Source organism: Marmota monax, unplaced genomic scaffold (genome assembly GCF_021218885.2).
Source record: "Marmota monax isolate L192 unplaced genomic scaffold, Marmota_monax_Labrador192_F-V1.1 WCK01_AAM20220418_F8-fsc00693, whole genome shotgun sequence".
Classification (NCBI taxonomy): Eukaryota; Metazoa; Chordata; class Mammalia; order Rodentia; family Sciuridae; genus Marmota; species Marmota monax.
The window spans coordinates 147,422-158,935 of record NW_026694798.1 but is presented as its reverse complement, the minus strand read 5'-3'; the positions used below and the strand labels follow the sequence as shown (position 1 = coordinate 158,935).

Below are 11,514 nucleotides of genomic sequence, written 5' to 3'. Positions count from 1 at the left end.
TCATTTAAATTTTTATTTATTGTTTGCTTTTCATTAATCTAATACATTTCACTCAATTTTCTATAGAAATGTATATTTTTCTCCTTCTGACTTCACTCCCTTACCCTTTTCTATCTCAGGGCTTGAGTGGGAGGGATACTTTATGTCCCTGGAATCTCAGATGAGGAAGGGGTGGATGCTCATGCAGAGGGTGGTGGGGCAGGTGCCTTAGCCAGGAGGGCTCAGCAGCTGAATTCGGGGGGAGGATGGCTGGGCCAGGTCCTGGCTCCAATAAGAGAGAGAGAGAGAGGCACAGGGAGGTCTCTCAGCCACTTCTGGTTGGATATTTCAGGATGTGTTCATTCCGCAGTATCAATAAAATTGGGGGTTTGGGTGAGTTAAGTACTTTATATCAACTGTCACATTTTTAGAATCTCAATGTATTTCACTAACCATTGTTTTATGGTTTAGGTATTTATCTGAAGCTATTTAGAAAACACTTAATACTTGAAAAAGATAAGAGGTATTTATTACATATTATTCATAAAAGAAAGTTAATATTAACCTCATTAGTATTAGGATCATTTAAGTTTATACAAGAAAATTATTTGTTGTTTCGTGAATAGAGTTTCTTGTCAAGGCAGCTGAACGGTGATCCTGATGAGCTGGGAGAGGACAGTGCTGAGGTTTAGTGTCCCCTGCCAGTGCTGGTCAAGGATTCTGCCAGTGTTCTTTAAGGAGACCTGACCTGCACTTTGTCACTGCTTCCACCCCCTCCTCCCCAAATGGAAGGCAAAGGGCAACCTTGGGAGGGAGAATGCTCAGGTCAGGGTGAGATAAGCTTTCTGGCCCTGTAATTGAGGCAACTGAGAGTCCAAAATCCCTTTCAGGATCTTGCTCATTTGAGTTACCTGGGTCAGGGGGCTGGGCTGGCCTGGAGATGTGGTGGTGGGAGGCAGTCTCTTGGCACAGCCAGCTCCTCCCTCATCTAGGAAGTTACTAGATTGATGTTACCAGATGGCAGGGCTCATGGCTTTATCTCTGCAGTTGTGATAATGAGACCCATAAGTAAAGTTTATGTAGCACAGTTCTTGATACTTAGTAGGGATTCAATATAATTTTGTTTTCTTATTTTTGTAAGATTTCCCTGACATCTCTAAGCCTCCAGGATTCTGCTGTTTGGGCAGGGATTGGTGGTGGCATTCTGGGCTTGTTCTGCAGTGTTCCAGGAAAATTGTGGGCACACTTTTTTTGCTGCTCTGCTCTACTGCCTTCTTCCTGGTGAAGGGAGCGATGTCCAGAGGGCAGGGCACACTCTGCCCAGGCTCCTTTGGCAAGCTTTCGCTTTAGATGTTGGAAGAAGCCAGAGAGGGATTTCTCCTCTGATTGGGAGGGCTTAGTGGGGTCTCCAGTGTCAGAGACTCTGCAGAGATCACTGCAACTTATGTGTGGCTCTGCTTTTTCCCTGTTTCCTGGGGACAAACTGCCTCTTGGAAATGAAAAATTTGGGCCCCCAGCATTGGACTCAGAAGTAAGGATTGGTATCTGAGAGCAGCCTGGGGCAGGTGCAGATTCTGAAGGCAGATTTGGGGCCTGCCAGGGTCCTTGTGAGTCTGACCTTTCTCCAGCTGTTGTGTTTAGAGACGCTCCAGGAAGTCACAGCCTTTCATAGGTGGGAGAACAGAGAAGCAGGTAAGTTGGCTTTGAAGACACCTGTGACCTAAGAGGAGGAATCCAGGGAGAAGCTGGTGGCAGGAAGAAGCTGAGGATGAGGTGGTGTGAGAGGCAGTGGGGTTGGGTAGGTGGGACAGTCTTGTTCTAGGAAGAACCAGGAGAAGCTTAATGAGGGTTGTTCTTTTATTCATTTGTTTTAATGATATTTCTGTAACATTTTCTGGGACCAGTCCTGTTCTAATTACATGTAGTGACTATAAATTCATGTCATTTTTATTACAAATAGGGAGGTAGAAGTTGTGACTATGCCCATCATATAGATAAGGAAACTGAGGCCAAGAAGGTCATAGTGAGAGTGGCTGAGCCTGGAGGGCAGCCTAGAAGTCATCTCCCAGAATTTGTTCTTCCTTATACCACAGACTGCTTTCTCCCTGCTCCTTCCAAACAGTAGGTAATTTGGGGTCTTTTCTCTGACTAGGGCTATTTTATCTCTATGCTCTGTCTCCAGGAAGGGTCCCTTACCTCTCAGGCAGAAATCTTTCTCAAAGAAAAAGAAGGCAAGGACAAACATGTTGGTGGGGAAGTGCTTGGCACCTGCCATATGAAGCACCATGTCCTGAGCCCACAGTGGAAGGGATTGGGCTGAGATTCAGGTTTAGGTGAACTCCCCATCTAAAAAGGCAAGATGGGGTTCTGGGCTTCTGTGATGGGACCACAGCCTCCTTGAATATCTCTGACACTGTCCAAGTCAAACCTGGGCATAACTATGGGGCAGAACAAGGGGGAAGCAGGAGCTGCATGTGCTTCCTGATGGGGACCCTGAATCTGACCATCTTTTCTGGTGGGTTATCAGTGGTGTGCAATAGCAGAGAGTTAGAGGAATGGTTTCCACCACAGAGCTCCAGGTATGGGGAAGGAAAGAGCCTGGTGTTCTGGGCCTAGTAGAGCTGCCCCGTGGTTGGCATTGGAAAGGAAGGAACAGTTTCTTACCAGGTAACTAATGGTTTCCTGATACCACAGTCTTCTAAGAAAAGCTGGAAGGAGCCCAGACTCAGCTGTTTGTCAGTATCAGGGTTCTGGGGTCCCAGCACCCTGTTGGTATGATGTGCCAATAGGAATGCTTTGCTCCAGCAGGGGACTGCTGTCCAGCCCTAAGCCCTGCTCTCTATGCTGATGTGCTGGAGCTCTGGGCTGGACCTGACTCCTGCCTGCAGGTCTTGGCCCTCATCCCCATCTCTCTCCCCAGCTCTAAAGATGGAGGGGTCGTGCAGTCGCTCCTTGCTCTGCTGTCTCACTTCTCTGCTTTTCCTTGTCCAGCTGTCCACAGGTGAGTGTTCCCATTTGTCTTCCTTTGTGGTTTTAAAAATCAAGATAGAAAAACATTTGAAAATACATTTTTCCCTCATTTTTTGTTGTTTTCTTGCCTTTTTTTGTGCTGCAAGCATTCATTCATTCATTTTCTTTTTGAAATATTTATGAAATGTTGATTATTAAGTGCTATTCTATGAAAGAATCAAACAGAAATTCTGTCATACAGTTTACCTTCTAGCAGGAGAGAGTGAGTAATAAAAGCACCTAGGCAGAGAGGCCTAAGTGTGTTGGAAGAGATGACCATGATTGGAAATGCAACAGGGCAGGGTTTGGACAGTGAGGGGCATGGGAGGCAGGTGTGGGCAGGCAGCAGTGTTCAGTGAGGTGGTGTGTAGATGGGAACATAACTCTGGAGAAGGAGAAGTGAGCTGTAGGACTATTTGGAAGGAGGGTTCCTGCAGGGGAAGGAGCCTGTGCAGAGCTGGCAGTGTGCTGAGGTGTGAGGAAGCTCAGAGGCCAGCGTTGCTGGACTAGAGCATATGGGGAGACAAGCAGCAGGTGAGTTCAGAGGGGTCTTGGGAAGGAGGGTCCACCTTGTCAAGCCTGGGGACAAGTGGGGAACCATGTGTAGGCTACAATGGGTAGCCTCAGAAGACCAAGAGCACCAAGGGGGTGGAGAGTGAGGTGAACTTGCTCCTTGAACATGCAGTGATGGGGGTTTCTGTGAATTGCAAGAGCAGGAGTTTCACAGAAGTAAGTAGCATTTGACTCTGTTTTAAAGTGCATATATATTTCTCTCCTCCATCAGTGGAGGAGAAAAATATAGACTGAAGTAACAAATTTAGAATAGGAATAGGGGAATTTTCTAGGTTTGGCTGAATGATCAAAGAGTGCTGACCTAGGCCACAGGTATGCCCTTGGTCTGTTTTCAGGTTTTCCTGAAAAGGGGCAAGTTAGACCTGTGGTTCCCAAAGAGTGCTCCCCAGACCATCCTTGGAACTCGTTGTACATGTGCATTCATTGGTCCACCCCAGATCTAGTGAATGTGATGCTCTGGAATGAGGTCCAGTGATGTGTGCTGTATAAGGCATCCTAGTGCTTCTGGTGCATGAAATCTTGAGAACCACTGAATTTGAGATTACTTCATGGGAGGGACTTGGACCAGGAGCAGAAGCCAATGAGGGAGTGTCTTTTGTATAATTTCTGGCCACATCACTTTGATCAGAAAACCTCTTCTAAATTCATCAGACCTCCGGGGTCATCTCATGTGGCCCCTGCCCCAGCTTTCTGGCCTTTCCACCTGATGTTGTGTGTTCTATGTTGTTTGGTCTGTGTCTCTATAGTTTCCCTCCCCATGTCTCTGTCCACAGAGCAGTTCCAGGTTGTTGGCCCTCGACATCCCATTGTGGCAGTGCTGGGCGAGGATGCCATACTGCCCTGTGCCCTACTCCCAGCCATGAATGCAGAGAACATGGAACTGGGGTGGTTCCGTACCACATTCTCACAGGCAGTGTTCATCTACTGGAACCAACAGGAACAGACTGAGGAGCAGATGGCTGAATACAGAGGGCGAACCTCACTGGTGAGGGACATCCTTACTGAGGGTCAGGCTTCCGTGCACATCCACAAGGTCCGGGTTTCTGACAATGGAATGTACACCTGCTTCTTCAGACATGGAAGCTTCTATGATGAGGCTGATTTTGAAGTGAAGGTGGCAGGTTAGTTACTTGACCTCTATTCTAGTGAACTTGGGAGTACTGGGCTCTGTGGGAATATCAGAGATCATCCAATTTTGCCTCACATTTTATAGGTGAAATGGAAGAAAAAAGTGGCTCATCTTTTATTCATTGATTTAATACAAACACTGTATATGGGTCATCTGAAATATGTGGGGACTTGTTCTGTGCATTAGAGATATATCAGTGTAACAGAGATCCCATCAGTGAGGAGGTCACCTTCTAGAGACAAAGGAACAAAAGTTATAACAATTAATTCAGTACAAGATGTTATAAGGTGATAAGTACTTAAGATAAAAGACCAAGTAGAATTAAGAAAGGGGCTCAGGATGTGGGCTGGGGTGTTAGGACAAGCTGCAGTGTTACATAGGGGCTCAGGCAGAGTCTTATTCACAGTCTGAGCAAGGCTCAAAGAAAGTAGGTATTTAGCCAGGTGGGTATCTGGGGGGCCATGGTTTAATGCAGAGGGAGCCCCTGGTATGAAACCTTTGAGTTGAAGTTTGGTTTATTATTCTGTGTATAATGAGGCCATCATGGTTGATAGTAGGAGTGAGGGAGAGGATGGTAATAGTGGTATTACTGGAACAAAGAGATGGTCCTGTATTAACATCACTCACAGGTGTCAGGATGAGGTCCTTAGGAGTGGACACCTGGGCTGGCACAAGAGCCCTGGAGGTTTATGGGGTGGAAGGTGAAAAGGCAGAGGGCATACAACATGGTGATTGTGGCTACTTGCACTTGACCAGATAGTTCTTGGGGTTGAGTGTGTGGGCCCTGATGGTCTCAGGTGGTGGAGTTTGGGGAGAAGTGATGGAGGGGAAGGCAGTTACCAGATCAGTAAAGGCTTTGTGTGCTGTGTTATGGAGTTTGGATGCAGAGTAGGGGGAATCCTAAACAGAGCCATGCTGGGAATGCTCATGTTGGCAGCTGTGAATGGATGGATGGGAGGTGAGCAAGAAGGAGGCATGGAGTGCAGTTATGATGTGGAGAGAATGAGGGCCTGACCTGAGACATGGCAGTGGGGTGGGGGAGGAGGGGTCAGACAGGTTTAGAAACTAGAGTCAACTGAGTAGATTTGTGGTCACAAAGTTTGGAAGGGGAAGAGAAGACTTCAGAGACTTACAAGGTTTTATTTGAACCATTTGTTGTTTTGTGGCAGGACACTTGAAAATTATATGTCAGTTCTACTGCTGTAATAATGCTGTGTAACAAACAACCACAATCTCAGGTGCATCTGGCAATAAAAATGTATATTTTCAAGCACTGAGGGAGTTCAACTAATTGGGGTTGAACTTGCCTAATCTCATCTGGGTTTACTCATACATGTTTGTCATTTATGAGAAATATAATTAAAACAAAATCTCTCATGCTAGGAGAAAACACTTTTTATTACAGAATAAGCATCAAAACAGAGTGTTAAACATATTATGGTGATCTGTGAATGGATTACACAACCAGAAAGGAGTTTCATCTTTCTTTTTAGAGCCAAGCATATATAATCTCCTGTATGCTTGTTGCCAAGTTGAAGAATAACTAATATTCAACTAAGAGGGCTCAAAGCACTATTGTTCCACATAATTCTTCCTAAATTTACCTGGTAGTTTGGGAGACCATCAGTGTCATCTAATAGGCTTTATCTGGAAGCAAAATAAACTCCTCTAGCTTTATGACAGGAAGTAGTTTTACATTTTGGAGCAAGATACCCACATAAGTTATGCACCTACCTTTCCAAATTTTGGGTGTGCTGAAGCAGTGAGAGCTGGAGGATCATATCCAAGGTGGTTAGAGTTGAGAGTGAAGAGAATTTGTGGGTTATTTGTATGCATGAAATGTAACCAACTCCTTGATACATCTTTGAGAGTTTTCAGTAAATTTATTGTGTGTGTGTGTGTGCGCACGCACGCACGTGTGTGTATGTGAATTCCATTAAGCCATTTCTAAGTAATCATTTCATTGAGTTTGCCTGTGGTAATGAGACCACTTCCCCCTTCCAGTAGCAGTTAGGAAAGGCATATGCTAAGGCAGTTTCCAATACAATGAAAGATTATCCAGAGGACTCTTGAACTCTGGGCGTGAGTTTAGGACCTGTGCCATTTGAATTTGTATAATATGCCCTTTTCCTGCTCTGGGTGTTTCTTTTTCACATCAGGGATATAGACTGTGAGAGTCAGAGGAGAGTGAGCCATTGTATCAAGGAGGCTTTGGATTCAGATGTATGAGGAACACTCTTTGAGAATCTTAATGATTTTCCTGGGGACATGTTTATTAAAAAAGAAGGATCAAATAGTCTGTTTTTTTCATCTCCACATTATCTGCTGAATTACCATCTACAAGTTTCTATATATAACTTGCATACTCTTTTATTTTATAAGAATAAACACCTATGCATACTAGAATCCACACTTTCATATTAACAGGTCCATAGTGTGAGGTTAACTAATGTCTGATCTCATCTTGTTCATGAAATTATAACAATGAGTTATAAATTAAAATTATCTTCAGGAATTATGGGAAGGGTGCATTAAGGTGCATAGCATGGTACTTGACACACCAGAAAGTCTCAAAAGTTTTTTTCTTTCACTCTTTCTCTTTTTCTCCCTATCTGCTTCCTTCTCACTTTGCTTCTCCTTTGATGATCTCAGTCAGTTATTATATATAAAATTATAATTTTATTCCAACTAATGTCTTGGTGAAAAATGAGCAAAATTTACTTTTCTCCAAGGGTTATCTGGGTCTGCTCAGCCATTTTATATGATCTAGTTTCTATGAATCAACTCAACAAAGATGGAAGTACCAATGTATGTGATTGAACCTGTATTAGTGCAAATGGGGGGCACAAATTTAGATACTAATCTTTAAGAAAGAAAAAATCTTGTTCATTTATTATTTTTTAAAAATTTAATATTATATTGCAATAGTAAGTTTTTGACTAATTATAAGGACATTTTAAAAAGTTTATATATGATAGCAGAATGCATTACAATTCTTATTACACATATAGAGCACAATTTTTCATATCTCTGGTTGTATACAAAGTATATTCACTCCAATTCGTGTCTTCATACCTGTACTTTGGATAATAATGATCATCACATTCCACCACCATTTATAACCCCGTGTCCCCTCCCTTCCCCTCCAACCCCTCTGCCTTATCTAGAGTTTCTCTATTCCTCCCATGCTCTCTCTCCCTATTCCACTGTGAATCAGCCTCCTTATATCAAAGAAAACATTCAGTATTTGTTTTTTTGGGGAGATTGGCTAACTTCACTTAGCATTATCTTCTCTAACTTCATCCATCTACCTGCAAATGCCATGATTTTATTATATTTTATTGCTGGGTAATATTCCATTATGTATACATGCCACAATTTTTTTATCTATTCATCTATTGAAGGGCATCTATGTTGGTTCCACAGGTTAGCTATGGTGAATTCTGCTGCTATGAACATTGATGTGGCTGTGTTCCTGTGGTATTCTGTTTTTACATCCTTTAGGTGTAGACCAAGGAGAGGGATAGCTGGATTAAATGGTGGTTCCATTTCCAATTTTCCAAGAAATCTCCATACTGCTTTCCATATTGGCTGCACCAATTTTCAGTCCCACCAGCAGTGTATGTATCATTTTCCCGATGTTCTCACCAACATTTATTGTTGTTTGTCTTCAAAATAGCTGCTATTCTAACAGGAGTGAGATGAAATCTTAGAGTGGTTTGACTTTTATTTCTCTAATTGCTACTGATGTTGAATATTTTTTCATGTATTTTTTTTCATGATTGATTGTACATCATCTTCTGAGAAGTGTTTGTTCATGTCCTTGGCCCATTTATTGATTGGCTTATTTGTTTTTGTTTTGTTTTGTTTTGTTTGTGCTTAGGTTTTTGAGTTCTTTATAAACCCTAGAGATTACTGTTCTTCTTATGTTTGAGGGGTAAAGATTTGCTCCCAAGATGTAGTCTCTCTATTCACCTCACAGATTGCTTCTTGTGCTGAGAAGAAACTTTTTAGTTTGAGTTCATCCTATTTATTGATTCTTGATTTTAATTCTTGTGCCACAGGAGTCGTATTAAGAAGTTGTGTCTAACCCCACATTATGGAGATTAGGGCCTATTTCTTCTTCTATTAAACACAGGGTCTCTGGTTTCATTTCTAAGTCCTTGATCCATTTTGAGTTGAGTTTTGTGCATGGTGAGAGATAGGGGTTTAATTTCATTTCCAGTTTTCCCAGCACCATTTGTTGAAGAGGCTATCTTTTCTCCAATGCATGTTCTTGCACCTTTGTCTAAGATAATTGTAATTTTGTGGGTTATTCTTTGTGTCCTCTATTCTGTACCATTGGCCTACCAGTCTGTTTTGGTGCCAATACCATGCTGTTTTGTTACTATTGCTCTGTAGTAGATATAGTTTAAGGTCTGGTATTGTGTGTGTGCTGGTTACTGGTGTGATCAATTGGTCTCTCTGCTACCTCAATCATGTGAGTAACAGCAGCAGAGTCAACACACAGATACCAGGAGCTGGTGAGAGCTGGCAGGTGACAACCATTGTTGAACTCCAGGCAATCTCGTTTAATGTGGAAGTGATTACAATTGCTATAGAATACATCTTCCAATCATACTTAAGCAATCAGGTTATATAACATGTAGAAACTAATCATCTTATGATTAATGTAGCCACACTATGAGGAAGCTGTAAATATTGCTATATGGTGGAAGGCAGACTGGAAGGATCATTGTCCCTAGGGGAGGGGACCTTTTTAGGGGTTTCATGCCCCGATGCACCTAACTCATGGTTTCCTGGCCTTGTAGCTTGGCAATGCTGACATCAAGCACTGAGGATATGGTTTCACTGACAGCTTGCTAGAGCACAGCCGCCCCCTCCTGCAGGTGTTTCTGTAAAAGCATAGGTCTTCCTAGCACTCTGAGCTGCCCGTAGCTGCTAGCTGTAAACCAAAAGTTTTCTAAAATGGTATAGTGATGCCATCTGCTTCACTGTTCCTGCTAAGGATTGATTTAGCTATTTTGGGTCTCTTATTTTTCCAGATGAATTTCAAAATTGCTTTTTTTATTTATATGAGGAATGTCATTGGAATTTTGATCAGAATTGTATTAAATCTGTGTAGTGCTTTTGGTAGTATGGTCATTTTGATAATATTAATTCTGCCTATCCAAGAGCAAGATAGATTTTTCCATCTTCTAAGGTCTTCTTTGATTTCTTTAGGGTTCTTTAATTTTCATTATATAGATCTTTCACCTCTTTTTTTAAATTGATTCCCAGGTAATTAATTTTTTGGAGGTTATATAAAATGGTGTAGTTTTCCTCGTTTCCCTTTCTGTGGATTTGTCACTGATATACAGAAATGCCTTTGATTCATGGGTGTTGATTTTATATCCTACTTTGGTGAATTCATTTACTAGTTCTAGAAGTTTTCTGGTGGAACTTTTAGGGTTTTCCAAGTATAGAATCATATCATCAGCAAATACTGCCAATTTGATTCTTCGGTTTTTTTGTACCCCTTTAATTTCTTTCGCCTAATTGTTCTGTCCAGCATTTCAAGAACTATGTTAAATAGAAGTGGTGAGAGAGGGCATCCCTGCTTTGTTCCAGTTTTTATTTTTTATTTGTTTAAATTGATTTTATTATTTTTTAAAGTACACAACACCAGTGGAATGCATTGTAATCCTTATTACACATATAGAGCACCATTTTTTGTATCTCTGTATTTAAATATGTGCACAACAATTTATGCCATTATACATGTACTTTTTTCTTTTTTTGCATTACAATTCTTAATACACATATAAATCAAATTTTTATATCTCTGTATATAAGGTATGTGGCCACCAATTCAAGTCTTCATACATGTACTTTGTATAATGATGACCATCACATTCCACCATCCTTGCTAATCCCCTTCCCCTTCCCTTTATATACCCTAGAGATTAGTGCTCTATATGATTTGTGAGGGGTAAAAATTTGATCCCAGGATTTGGGCTCTCTGTTTACCTCACCTATTGTTTCTTTTGCTGAGAAAAAACTTTTTAGTTTGAATTCATCTCATTTATTGATTCTTGTTTTTAATTCTTGTGCTATAGGAGTCTTATTAAGGAAGTTGTGGCCTAATCCCACATGATGAAAATTAGGGCCAAATTTTTCTTCTATTAGATGCAGAGTCTCTGGTTTCATTCCTAGATCCTTGATTCATCTTGAGTTAAGTTTTGTGCATGATGAGAGGTAGGGGTTTAATTTCATTTTGTTGTGTATGGATTTCCAGTTTTCCCAGCACCATTTGTTGAAGATGCTATCTTTTCTTCAGTGAATGTTTTTTTGCCACCTTTTTCTAATATAAGGTAATTGTAATTTTGTGGATCAGTCTCTGTGTCCTCTATTCTGTACCATTGATCTACTGGCTTGTTTTTGGTGCCAATACCATGCTGTTTTTGTTACTATTGATCTGTAGTAAGGTCTGGTATAGCAATACCACCTGCTTTTCTCTTCCTGATTACAATTGATTTATCTATTCTGGGTCTCTTATTTTTCCAGATGAATTTCATGATTGCTTTTTTCTATTTCTATGAGGAATGCCATTGGGATTTTGATAGGAATTGCATTAAGCCTGTATAGTGATTTGGTAGTATAATCATTTTGATAATTTAATTCTGCCTATACATGAGCAAGGTAGATCTTTCCATCTTCTAAGATCTTCTTTGATTTCTCTCTTTAGGCTTCTGTAGTTTTCATTGTACAGATCTTTCACCTCTTTTGTTAAGTTGATTCCCAAGAATCTTTTTTTTTTTGAGGATATTGTGAATGGGGTAGTT

General features: G+C 41.3%; 1 long non-coding RNA gene across 2 annotated transcripts; it reads left to right on the top strand.

The window, feature by feature from the left end:
* The first annotated feature begins 1,290 nt into the window (after positions 1 to 1,290).
* Positions 1,291 to 9,748, top strand: LOC124080041 (uncharacterized). Of its 2 annotated transcripts, XR_009225064.1 has the most exons (4): positions 1,291 to 1,671; positions 1,940 to 2,104; positions 2,900 to 2,980; positions 4,335 to 9,748. It is a non-coding gene; the product is annotated as an uncharacterized LOC124080041 (long non-coding RNA). The 2 variants fall into 2 exon arrangements; XR_009225063.1 differs by lacking the exon at positions 1,940 to 2,104 and having other exon boundaries at positions 1,306 to 1,671.
* Positions 9,749 to 11,514: the final 1,766 nt, after the last annotated feature.